General features: G+C 39.8%; 1 protein-coding gene across 1 annotated transcript in view; it reads left to right on the top strand.

The window, feature by feature from the left end:
• The window catches only part of MAMDC2 (MAM domain containing 2), a 223,208-nt gene that overhangs the window by 145,023 nt on the left and 65,081 nt on the right, over positions 1–13,104 (top strand). The gene's annotated exons all lie outside the window — the stretch shown is intronic.

Below are 13,104 nucleotides of genomic sequence, written 5' to 3'. Positions count from 1 at the left end.
GTTAAAAGAGGGTCAACACATTGTGTCATAGTCAACTTCTGAGGCTTCTAAATAAAACAGAAATGGAGTGGAGGTAGGAATTCATAGTGTAGAGTAGAATTCATAGCCCAAAGGAAACTGTTGCTGCTGGTCATCTAAGATTTAAATCCAGACCATTCACGAGACCCTCTAGCTCATTACAATTAAAAAAGAAAGAGAGGATGTCTTCAAGTACACTTCCATACTGTGGGGATACAAAAAAGTACAAAACACAATTCCTACCTGTCAAGGCTTGTTAAAGCAGCTATATTTCTACTTTACATGAGTCCAGGTTTGGGAACAGTAGGGAGTATGAGTTACTGGGTGCCCCCTCACTAGCAATATGTAAGTAAAGGCTGGGTAATTATTTGTCATGTATATTACAGAATATTGTTGTTCAAGTACAATTTAACAAACTAGATAGCCTCTATAACAACAATATTACTTGCAGCTACTATGGCTGTATAAGGCCAATAACACCAGCACACAGGAGGGCTGCTAGCACGGCTTCTTTCAACTGCTTTTCTAAGGAAAACAACTTTAAGCGGTTTACAATCTCACTTTAATTAAACATACATATATCAGTCACTTAGTTCAGGGGAAGAAGTCAACACCCTGAACTTCAGAGCAAATACAAACAGAAATTACAAACAGAGCAAATAACACAAATCAACAGACAGGCTTCTAGCTGTCTGACCAAAGCTATACATACATAGTTACCAGAGAGAGAAGCACCAACATCTGGGTTTTCAAAGCCAGGGAGCTCCTTAATGGCTACTCAAAGTCTTCACACCAATACTCTTTCAATGAGTGAGCTCCAAGCAAAATTCTAACCTTAGAGTACATATACACTTCTTCAGGATCAACGGCCATCACAACCATGCAACTCAAACCCATGTGACCTAGGCCTTCCCTCGAATTAAGCAGGTCATCAAAGACTCCTGATTCAATCAAAGATTCCTGATTGAAACAAAGTCAAGACTCAAAGGCACTTGACTGCCTTAGTGCTGAGAAGCAGTCCAAACAAAACAAAACAGCACAAAGTACCACCCTGATTGCCATTACAGCCTCTCATGTCCCTTCCAACTCTGAGATTTTGTCATTCCGGGATGTCTATAGGCATTTTCAAACAGATCTCACTGTAATCGTCGTATCAGGAGATTCCCAGAATTCTGAAATCACTAGAGTGATGCTGGCATAAGAGAGTACTCACAATCTTCTTGAGCATTAATTGTCAAAAGTCTGTCTATTCATGGCCAACCCAAGAAATTTATGGAGAGGCAGAGCCTTAGAATGAGTCTTAACTTGTGACTTTCTGCTGAAAAAACACAGACCGATCCAACCACAGAGTCTCTCTTACTAACTTCTAGTTTTCCCAGTCAGAAATTATCATCTAACCTTTGGTTTTTCCTGCCCAAGCACTAAGAAAGTGCTTGTTGCAAGTTCCCTGCCTTCCCTGACATTATTCAAGAAAACTCTAGTTTCTTCTCCAGCCTGCGATCTTAGAAAGTGTACCACTGTTAACTATTTCCTTCCTTGTATAAATGGGGCTCATTGAGAGTTCAAGGTTTAATCCTCTATTGGAGTTTCATTCATTCATTCATTTATATAGTCTATGTACTCTTTCTCCCATCCACAACCAGTAATGATGGCCTGGGAACAATAGCACATCCATAATTCAATCAATAAGCATTTATTAAGCAAATACCATATGCCAGGCATCGTGCTAAGCTCTGGAGGTATAAAGACATGCAAAACAATTCCTGTTCTCTGGTAGCTCACTATCTAATAGGAATTATATCAGAATTACATATGTTCACCTAGAGCCTTCCAAACACAATTACCTTTCCTAACCCAAGAGATGGCAGCAGCTATGACAACTGTAGAGTTCCTATAGAAATACATGATGGAAATAGATGTGCTTACCTACTCAGACAAAGAGAAGACATGGCCAATGTCGCTGGATCTCAGTGAGCTATTGAGGAGCGAGGGATTTCAAGTTGCTAGGCAAGCATTATCCTGGAATCTAGCCTTCCAGCCAGAGAAGGGAGATTTCTTAAGTAGTGCCAGTCTTGACTTGCCTCAATGGTAACATTATCTTTGAGAGTTGAGAACTGTCCTTCTAGGAGAGAGGAGAGTTCCTGAGCAGCATGCTGCTTGAAAAAAGAAGAGAGTCATCCACGTGACTCCAGCATGGAGAGGAATTATAAGGAAAAAGCCACAACTTGGGGGTGGAAGGAGCAGGGAAGAGATCAGGACTTTGTTCAGATCTCTGATTTCATTTATGTAGGGAGTACTTCTGAGGAAACCCCTTTACCAATGCACATTAGTATTTGTTCTATAAATGTAAAGAGTTGCTTCAGGAGCTGATAAGTTAAATGGCTTACCCAGTCACACCAGTTGTATGTGTCAAAGGTTGAATGTGAACTGTCTTCTTGTCTTTAACCCCACTATAGCACACCACTCCCACTATTACAGTAAAATCTTTAGACAGCGCAGGTCTAGAGGGAAGGGTCCAGCATCCCTGAGATGTATTTGCCTTTTAGAGGGAGCTCAAATAGCAAAGGTAATTATGAGTCTGGTCAGGGTTGGGGGCAGGGGTCAGGGGGAACGCTTTGAAGGATCTTGTGAGATAAAGATAGATTTTACTAGAATGTTTGCCCTGGTGGTATCACCAAGTACAGTTCTGTTTACGGACCCCTTGTCTGTCCCATGTTTTATTTTCTTTATCAGTGTATTGGATTCTGTGCCTAGGCATCCTCTGCATTTTGTCTGGGATGGAATAAAAGCTATCTTTTCCTGCTCATACCCATATTGTTACCTTGGGTGTGCATATGGGAGCTAGAGACCCTGTCAACTCACACTTGGGGAAACCTAGATATGAGCTATATCTATGCTATATTTGGAGAACTTCCTGAAATAAACTCCAGGTAAGGACAATGAGGACTCTTGGGGAATCAGCTCCTGAGATTAGACTCAGGCCTGTTCAGTCCCAAGTTTTGGATATTCTTTGGGGCATGAATTACTTTTATAGTAAGTTATCAGCAGCAATATACTCTTTTTCAACACAACCCAAAAAATCCTATTTTGGCAAGGTTACGATATTGCTAACTACGTACAAGTAAGAAATTACAGTTCTAATGAGGGACCAAAAAATAAAGGTTAACCTGATCTTGGTTTGCATTAATAGAAGCATAGTGTCCAGAATAAGGACCCACTATGCTAGTAGAATGTGGAAGTCCAGAGTCTGCTCACTATACTCTTCCCTATGTCAAACAAAGCACATCCAGAGTGTTATATTTAGCTCTGGACACTACAGTTTAGGAGGGACATTGAAATGCTTCATTTCACCATGCTGGTCTCTTGGACTTCATCATTGTCTCCAGAAGCTAACCTTCCTATAAGATCACATCAACTCTGAAACTCACACCTCCTTGGCATCTCCTATCTCTGGAGCTCCTCCCTCTGATTGGAGTAGGTAAAGGGTGCTGGTGAGAGGTTTCCTCCCAGATTGGGGCAGGGAACCTCTGGCCTCAAGGCCACATGTAGCCCTCTAGGTCCTCAAGTGTGGCCCTTTGACCGAATCCAAACTTCACAGAACAAATCCCCTTAATAAAAGAATTTGTTCTGTAAAAAGGCCACACCCAAGGACCTAGAAAGCCACATGTGGCCTCAACAACACAGGTTCCCCACCCTGTCCCAGATACTCCACTTAAAAAGGGGACCAAGGACAGTCATGTCATCTTTTCCCACCCAACTGCACAACTTCCTCATCCTCTGCACTTGGTATCCTCCCTTCCCCTTTTCAGCTTCCTTTTGTGTGTGTCTTCCTTCATTATATTAAAAACTCCTGGAGTTGGAAAACCATTATTCTTTTTCATATTTATATCCCCAGCACTTAGCATTGTGCCTGGCATATACTAGATGCTTAATAAATGTTTAATGACTAACAAAATCTGAAGTGGCTGAACAACAAAACTCATGTCATGTGAGGATCAAATGGAAGGACCTGGAAAAGAGAAGACTTAACTAGGGTGGCGATAATATAAGGGAATTGATACTGGCTTCAAGGATTGGAAGGGCTGTTTCATGGTAGAAAAAAATTTGTTTCACTTGGTCTCAGAAGATAGAATTAAAAGCAATGGGTAGAATTTAGAGAGAGACAAATTTGGGGTCAAGATAAGGAAATATTATCAAATAATTAGAGCTGTCCAAAAGTGGAGTGAGCCACATCAGGAGAACATGAGTTCCATATTGCTATCTGAAGGTGAATCACCACATACCAGGGATACTGTGGAGGAGATTCATGCTATGGGCAAGAGTTCAACTGGAAAACCTCTGAGGTTTTCTACTCTGAATCCAATTCTATCTAAGGAGTAGAGAGCATGCAGTTTTGCCAAGTTCCATAGGGAGAAACTTTACTCCAAACTTATCCTTGTTCTTTAGGGTATACGTACTTGTGCCAAAGGCCACTGGACCCTGGCCAGTTAGTTATGGTTCTGTAGATGGGTCCCACATCCTAATAAGATATTGAAGAGAACCAGAGCCATCTCTTTTGGTAATGGGAAATTTTTGAAGTCCACCATATCCATTGAGTGAAGACATTAATGAAGCCTATAAAGAAATTCATGGATGTAATAATTCAACTGTTGGGCCGTAGCCTAGAAATATTATTTTTAGGAGCCATTAAACAAATGAGAAAAGATATATGTGTTCAAATAATTTTATGGCAGTACTACTTATAATTGTAAAAAAAAATAACACACAACCTGGAAGCAAACTAAATACCCAATAACTGTGGGGCAATTCGGTAAATTGCAATATGTTGGTGCAATAGATTTTTGTTGTTCTGCCATTTCAGTCATGTCCAACTCTTTATGCCCATTTTCGTGGTTTTCCTGGCAAAGATAGTGGAGTGGTTTGTCATTTCCTTCTCCAGCTCATTTTATAGATGAGGAAACTGAGGCAAACAGGGTTAAGTGAAACAGGGTTAAGTGACTTGCCCAGGATCACACAGCTAGTAAGGATCTGAGACTAAATTTGAACTCAGGAAGATGAATCTTCCTAACTTCAGGCCTGGCACTCTATCCATCGTGCCACCTAGTGGCCCGAGTGTAATAGATAACATAATATAATTAAGATTAACAAGAATTAAGAAAAAGGGAAATATCTTTAGGAAATAATACAAAGCCAAAAAAAGAAAACCCAGAACGGAGTAGGCTCTATCTATGAACATTTATAGAAAAAAGGAAAGAGAACGGATAAGAATGCTGATAGATATTTAGATGGAGTGAGGAAAAAGTAACGATATTATGTTTTACAAAGCAAGCCTCATTGGTTATATTGATGTGAAATAATGGATGCCCTTGGAGTCAAGAAGCCCAAAGATCCTAGGGGGAAAGGACTTTAGGAGCTATCGTCTCACCCCTGCATTTTACAAATGAGGAGGCTGAGGTCCAGAGTAAGCATAGTGGCTGGCCCTGGGATAAGATCAGGCCTCAGTGTTCAGTGAGTAAGAACAGGCCCAAGTTAAACCATGTATTGGATACCCATGGATAGATTACAGTCATATATTTAGAGATGGAAAGATACCTTAGGGGTTATTTAAGGAACCTAAGGCCCAGAGAAGGGAAGATTAGAACCACGATAAGGCAAGGCTTTGGTGCTCTATGATTGTAAGCTATTTTAGTCTAATTTATCCTCTTAGTTGTAAAGTCAACATTTCTAACCAAGCTTATTATAATTATATATAAACCTAAATTATATAATTATTGTACATTTTATTTATTATTTATATGTAACACATATGATATAGAAATCTATCATAGTATATGACATATTTTGATTATATCTCATATATTGTCTATATATAATATAATATATAATTGTGCCATTAATTATAATATATTGTAAATAGATTATCATATTTTGTTTATATATTATAATACATACATTATTTTTTGTTGTTAGGAGTTTTTTTAGGGTCCCTGCCCAGTGAGGTTGGGTCATGGGTGTGGCAGGTGTACCAGATGTTGAGACTGGAGTTTGAAGACATATTTACGTTTCACTTCCCTAGACACCCACAACTAAATGTCTAGCTAGGGCTATGGGTGTGGTAGTGGCAGACTGTGGCCAGGGTAGTATAGGGAGGAAACTATTCTTCGCGTTCCTAAGTGACATAATTTGACCCTAGCATTGAAGGACTTGGATCAGGAGAATCCAAACACATCTGCAGTCCACATGCATGGAATAGAGGAGAAAGGGAAAGAGCTCCAGAGTCAGAGACGTGGGAAGGGGTGACCTCTGAGGTCCCTTGAATCCTTTATACACGTGCAATCCCCTTTGAAGTCCCAGAGAGTCCAGGATTTGACAGAGCCATAGTATTTAAATCTGAATGATTATATGGTTCCTCCATGTGGCTTTTCATTCCCAAAATATTATTTTCCCTTGGAGAGTTGTCTAAAAAACCCCAACAAAAATAAGTATGTAGAAAATAATTGTTAGCTATTACTGTCTGTAGGTAGGCATCATGGTTTAGTGGAAAGAGCTCTGGACTTGGATTCAGAAGACTTAAGATACTGTGAGTCTTCTGAGGCAGAGGTGACAAAGTGGAGCTAGGCCTAGGGTCAAGATAACCCGAGTTCAAATATGACCTCTGATATGTGACCTTGAGCAAGTCACTTAAGCTCTCTGCCTCAGTTTCCTCATCTGTAAGATGTTGTGAAGATAGAATGAGATAATGTTTGTAATCATTATGTAAATGTTAGCTATTATTATTATTGACCCTACCTTTTCTATTTTCTAGCTATATGATTCTAGGTCTCTTAAGTTCTCTAAACCTCAGTCTTCTTATCTGTAAAGTAGGGATAATAATTCTTGCATTGCCCATCTCACACGGTTGGTGTGAGGACAGCACTTTAGAAATCTTAAAACAAGTGTGAACTGCTCTAACAGTGCCTAGTTTGTCCAAGGTATAGAGCACCGGACCTGGAGTCAGGAAAAATCTGGGTTCAAATCACAGAGTCAACGTTACTCTGTGGGTAAGTCACACATTCATTTCTCTGAATCTTAGTTCTTTCCCTTGTTAAAAAGGGGGATATCAAGAAATGTGAGGCAGCCAGATGGCGCAGTGGATAGAGCACTAGGCTGAGAAACAGGAAGACAACCTCCTCAATTCAAATCTGGCTTCAGATGCTAGCTGTGTGATGCCCTGGGCAAGTCTCTTAGCCCTGTTTGCCTCAGTTTCCTCATCTGCATTCCTCATCAGCTGGAGAAGGAAATAGCAAACCACTCTAGTATCTTTGCCAAGAAAACCCCAAATGGGGTCACAAAGAGTCGGACACGACTGAAAAATGACGGAATAATAGGTGGACTTCCTACCTCACAGCATTATTGTTAAATATGTGTTGTTAAAAATGTGATAAACCAAAATACTCTGAGGTCCCTTACAGCTCTAAATCTATGATCCCATGATCCTGTATAAACCTAAGTTGTTATGGTTTAATGTTAGCTTTAACCAATTACAAGCTGCTGGTGTGCTAAACTCCAGTAACTCACAGAATTTATTTGAAAGTGTTATTTTTCTGAGTTTGGCACAGGCAGATGCTTTTATAGCTCTTAGATCTTATGCTGTCCTGTGTTTTCCAGTGGGCAAAGGCTCAAAAAAGGCCTTGCCAGTTTCTCTCAAGAGACCAAGACAATATTCAGAGATAACCTAGCCACAAGAGGGCAGAGGATGATAAACCTTATAGAGGCAAGTCAGGGCTTAGTGAATTGCTGCCTTCTCCCAAGTAGGTACTATTAGGGAGGTGGAGTGATTTGAGAAAGTGAACCCCAGCCCCACCCCAGGCTTACCTTTTGGACATGAGCATCTAATTTTCTTAGTGGTAATCAGTATGGGGTTTTTGGTATCTCTTCGGATGTGGAGCTGTAGCAAGGGGCATCAGATGGAGAGCCAGCCTCAGACCTTAGGAGATCTAGGTTCAATGCCTGCCTCTGAAACCTGCTTAACCTCTCAGTGCTGTGGACAACTTTCTCAGCCTATTTTGCAGAGAGAGTGTGGACAGCATTAGTAGAAGGGATTTCTTCATCCAGGGAGTTCCCTAAGCCAAGTGAACTCACAGACCTGGCCCCTGTCTTTGTCCTGTCTAAGATGTGGCCCAGCAAGTCAAGACTTCTCTTTGTCCAAGCAGAAATCTGACTATAAATTACAGTGTAGCTGTAATTTATATTATGTATATTATAATTAACAACACAATTATATATCATGTTACATATAGACAATATATAAAATATAATCAAAATATGTCATATATTATCATAGATTTCTATATCATATGTATTACATATAAATAATAAATAAAATGTATAATACAGAGACTAAGGGAGTTTTCTTACCTGATGTTACCCATAGGGATAAAGTCACAAGTCTAAAACAAAACAAAAATTAACTTAATATATTAATCATAAAATGTCACAAGACTAATTCTTTATCTTTTGATAACAGTCCCCCAGCCTGGAATGCTCTCCCTCCTCTGCTCTGACTCCTGACCTCCCTGGCTTCCTTTCAGTCCCAACTAAAATCCCATTTTCTATACGAAGACTTCCCTAGCCTTCTTAATTCCAGTGCTTTCCTTCTTTTAATTATTCCCCATTTTATCCTGTATATAGCTTGCTTTGTATATATTGGTTTGCATGTTGTCTCTCCTATTAGATTGTAAGCTCCGTTAGCGCAGGGACTGTCTTTGTCTCTTTTTGTATCCCCAGTGCTTAGCACAGTGCCTGGCATATAGTAGGCACTTAATAAATGTTTGATTGATTGATCAATCCATAGGGCTGTGCTGAAAATGAGATGCAAAAATCTGTCCTTAGGAGATGTGCAAGAATTTTGTACTAATGAGCTCTTTATTAGCTATGGGGTAAGGACTGGACCTATGACATTATTAATAAAAGAATTGAAGGAACCCTTTCTACCTGTGCTTCTTTGCAATGTATAGTCTTAGAGTTGCCTAGAACATTGAGAGGTTGTGACTTGCCTAAGGTCACACAGCCAGTATTTCAGAAGTGAGACTTGGATTCAGGTATTCCTTGATCTGAGAATGATTCTTTATCTACTATGCCACACTGCCTCTCATGAGCTAAGGGCCGCATATAAATAAAGGTAATTGGGAAATGGGGCTGAATAACCTTCAGTTGGATGCTGGGCATCTCCAAAAGGAGCAATGTGTCTATGCCCCTAGGGATCCAGTATCTTTCTTTGGGATTTTCCTTCCATTGCCTCCAGCATCTACATGTTACCCATTGGTTGTCAAGTGTCCCTTTAATGTGGCAACACACCCAAACCAGGCATCATTCTCACTCTGGACTCTGCCTTACCACTATCCCAGCTTCTGTCCCTCTCACATCACCCCAGCTATAGATAATCGAATAAAGATTTCTGCTAACATTCCCCTTCCTTAGGCAGCTAGATAGCTTACTAGATAGACCACTGGGCTGGAGTTCAAATCTGGCCTTAGATATTTACTAGTTGTCTGACTCTAGACAAGTCCCCTAAACTCTATTTGCCTGTTTCTTCTTCTGTAAAATGTGGATAATAATAGTACCCATCTCCCAGAAAAGTCGTGAGGATCAAATGAGATGATCTTGATAAAGTGCTTAGCACAGTACCTGGCATACAGTAGGCATTTACTAAGTGCTTATTTCCTTCCTTTGTAACATAATATTTTAAGAAAGTTAAAATACATAGCACTTATGGTGACAGGCAGGGAGGGGGGTGGGTTTGGGGGAGACCCTCACCATCTTATTATAGATAAGTGACGGCCTACTCTGATTTTGGGTAGGTCTGGCTCTAACTGACTATTGGCTAAATGGAGAGTAATCTGGACTGGAAAACCAAGCCTTAGATGTGGAATGTCAAGAGCTCCATAAGGTCATATGTGACCTTAAAGATCATCTTCTACCCCAAGCTTATCATTTTATTTTGTTTTATTTGTTTGTTTGTTTTTTGGCAGGGCAATTGAGGCTAAGTGACTTGCCCAAGGTCACATAGCTAGCAACTGTGTCAAGTGTCTGAGGCCGGATTTGAACTCAGGTCCTCCTGACTCTAGGACCTGTGCCACCTAGCTGCCCCCAAGCTTCTCATTTAAAGATGAAGAAATTAAGTCTTAAGTGACTTGCCCAAAGTTCTCCAGAACCTATATTTGAACTCAAGCCCTCTGACTCCAAATCCAATGCTTTTCCCCCTCTACCATCATGTCTGTATAAATGTAAAGATTAATTGTTAGTTGTTTGGACCCCAGGGCAGGACTAAACATCAAAGACAGAGAGACTAAGTCCAAAAAGAGGGAGGGGCACTAAATTTTAAAGGGAGCTTGGGCCGCTGCCCCTAATGAGGTATTTAAATGTTACTTTTCAGACTTCTCTCCTCATAAGTGGATAACCCTGACATCAGCTCCAAAGTGCACTTTGTTGCATCTCAATAATTCCACAACTAAAATTCAAGCAGAAAACACAACCCTTTTTTAAGCTAGTGATACACGCTCCCAAAGATTCCATTCTGTCTGCTTTTATGTGATCAGTCTTCCAAATAGCCTGCAAAGACAATGTTTTTCAGATGTTTCAGAATCTTTTCAGGTGATGCCCACATTTAAAGATAATGCTTGAAAAGCCACAAATCAAGAGAAGGCTTTTTTTTTTTTTTTTTTGCAGACCAGGGTTTTTTGTTTTCTGTTTTTTGTCTAGGCTAAATGCAGAGCAGATAACCAAAAGTTATCTTGACAATATTTCCTAGGCTAGAGTGAGGGAGAAGAGAGAATAATTCACTCCAAAATATTTCTCTTAAAAGCCAATTCTCAGTAGAGACTGAAAAGTGATTATTTAAAAAAAAAACTGTAACAATTGAGGATAAACATTACCCTTCAAGTGTTCAGATCCTTTGTTAAAAACTGTGCTTTGATGTGTGAGTGAGTCACCCTAGGACATGCAGATTTTGTCTTTCAATGCCACCTGTCTGAAACCAGTCTTTTCTATAACATTGCATTTTAAGTGTTATATTAATTTGAAATTTAAAAAAAACCTAAAAGGTACATAAGCAAAAACATAAGTATTACCTAATAATGTTTCATTCTATTTAAGGGTGAGGATGATGGTCTGAATTATTGAAATAATGTAGTGAGTATTGAACCCAGGAACCAGGAGATTTGAGTTCAAGTCCCACCTTACTTACTAGCTAAGAAATACTTAACAAATTTACTTCTCATTGAAACAATCTCATCTCTAAAATGGAGTGTTACAAATGAAAAAACCTGAGAGACAGAGTTTGCCTACAATTAATAATCAGTTTAATAATTAGGCTAGCATAATAAAGTGATGGTCAGTGGTTTCTCTCCATAACCAAAGACAAAAGCAAGGAGATCCTGAAAGTCTCAAATATTTTTTGAAAGGGAATGCCCCTGACAAGTGAAAATCAACCCTGATTGGTGGATATTTAGTGAGGTAATGGGCTAGAAGACTTCCATTCCTTCGGCTGAGAATGTGGCTTGATCATGAGACTCAGGCACCTCCAGCAACCCAGACAGGGGAATCCATCTCCACCCATACCACTCTGGTTGATTTTCTCCTTCATGAGCTGGGTCACCCTAAATTCTAGTGAAGGGCTACAAGAATAGGGGCTGTTTTCCTTGGGGCAAGAACTCAACCAGACTGGATTCTGTTTAGGCTCTAAACAGAAGGAAGTTCTCCTAGTTGCATGGTGTCTGGCCCAAGATGGAAGAGTATGTTTCCCAAGGGTTAGGAGTAATCTCAATCAGCCATGTTCTTTAGAGGCTGACCTTCCACATAAGCTAGGCCTCAATGAAGAAACAGAGGAGAAAAGCCTGAATCCTAATTAATAATTGGTTATTAATATAATAGAAAAATAATTTCTCGCTGGAGACTCTGGCTTTAGATCAGGAAAGAACCTTAGAGGTCATTAAATCCAACCCCCTCATCTTACAGATGAAGATGAAGAAAATTGCAGGCCAGAGGCAGAGTAGGGTAGGGTGACAATCAAGATTTGAATTCAAGTCTTCTGACTCCACATTCAGTACTGTTTCCAGTTAACTCTTTTTAACCTTTTTTTACACACAGTGGTAGTTTGCATACTATTAATTAGCCCTCTAGTAATATGAATGTATGATTCCATAAAATCCTGAAATGTACCAGAGCAGTAATTTTTTTTTTGCCTAATGAAATCTCAGATTCTGGCTTGATATAAGGAAAAGGTGAAGAGGAGAAAGATCTGAAGAGGAAGGGGAGGAAGATGAAAAGCTTGTTGGTAAGATAAAAAGAGAAAAATCTTAATAAGACAAGAGAAAGAAAAGTTAGATGAGGCTGTCAAATCCCTTAAAATGATGAAAAATGCTAAGGAAATGAGAAGGAAAGTGATCATTCTAGAGATGAAAAAACAAGCAGTTTGCCAAAGGGATTCTCCAATGGACCTACTAGTAAGAAGGGAAGAGGTCTAAGGATCTCATTTCTAGCCAGTTTGGAGAGTGGAGTGAATTTTGAAATGATCTGCTGCAAAGACTGTATTTCTGCCGTGGTCAAAGGACTCCTACCCATTCTCAAAGTAAAGCCTGGTCTCCTTCTGAAACAGAAAATAAAGGGGATTCCAGGAATCTTTCTCCACTTTGCCCTTAAAAGTGGTGAAGAATTCAGGACTAGAACTCCTGGCAAGTTATTACATCAGTTATTCCTAAGGGGGGGAGAAGGGAGGTATCTTTACTGCCTACATCACAAAGATATTGTGATAAGTCCTTTATAGAGCTTTAAGAGCCATACACTATAAATGTGAGCTGTGATAATTATAGGGGAATAGGGAAAAAGACTTTCTGTCCCCACTGGAATGAAACGTTCTTGAGGGCAGGAACTATCTTGCTTACTTCTACTTATGTCTCTGGTACTTAGCACAGTGCCTACCATGTAATAGCTCCTTAATAAGTACTCTATTGTTGACCCGAAAAATCCAAGAAAGACAATCTAAATTAGGTTGTGTGTGTGTGTGTCCATGCTTTTATTTCTCTCTGGCTTGCCATGCATTGCATGGGA

This window comes from Trichosurus vulpecula, chromosome 9, assembly GCF_011100635.1.
Source record: "Trichosurus vulpecula isolate mTriVul1 chromosome 9, mTriVul1.pri, whole genome shotgun sequence".
Classification (NCBI taxonomy): domain Eukaryota; kingdom Metazoa; phylum Chordata; class Mammalia; order Diprotodontia; family Phalangeridae; genus Trichosurus; species Trichosurus vulpecula.
Note: the sequence above shows the minus strand (reverse complement) of the source record. Positions and strands in the feature narration are given on the sequence as shown.